Genomic DNA, 517 nt, shown 5'->3' on the forward strand with positions numbered 1-517 from the left:
GAGGCATTTGCTACAGTAATGAGAAGTGGTATTTTATCAAGGCCAGGTTACTAAATTTGAGTTGGAAATATTAGAACCCGCCGTGGCACCTCCAAGAAGGTTACAGGTTCACACGTCGTATACCTGGAACCATTTTAAGGTAAACTTAGAGGGATTGATATCTTTCGTATGCCTAGCGAGCAGACGAGATTTTATAATTTCAAAGTTGTAAACGGCGTAAATACCTTAACTCGCTTAAAAAATAACGAGCTTTAACGAAATGGGCCCAGAAATTAAACCTAACATCATTAAATTATTTTTCATATTTGTATAAAAGCGCGGGGTGAAACCCGCGGGTATAAGCTAGTAATAAATAAATAAAAGAACAATATCCAAAACTCGTTAAAATATCGCGTTCGTATTAATTAATCCATCTTACTAATATTATAAATGTGAAAGTTTGTATGTCGGATGTTTGGGAAATCATCACGGATAGCTTATGACTAGGGCAACCAAAAATTTGCATTTGCAACTATAC

This window comes from Rhagoletis pomonella, unplaced genomic scaffold, assembly GCF_013731165.1.
Source record: "Rhagoletis pomonella isolate Grant_MI unplaced genomic scaffold, Rhpom_1.0 Rhpom_scaffold_00001, whole genome shotgun sequence".
Classification (NCBI taxonomy): Eukaryota; Metazoa; Arthropoda; class Insecta; order Diptera; family Tephritidae; genus Rhagoletis; species Rhagoletis pomonella.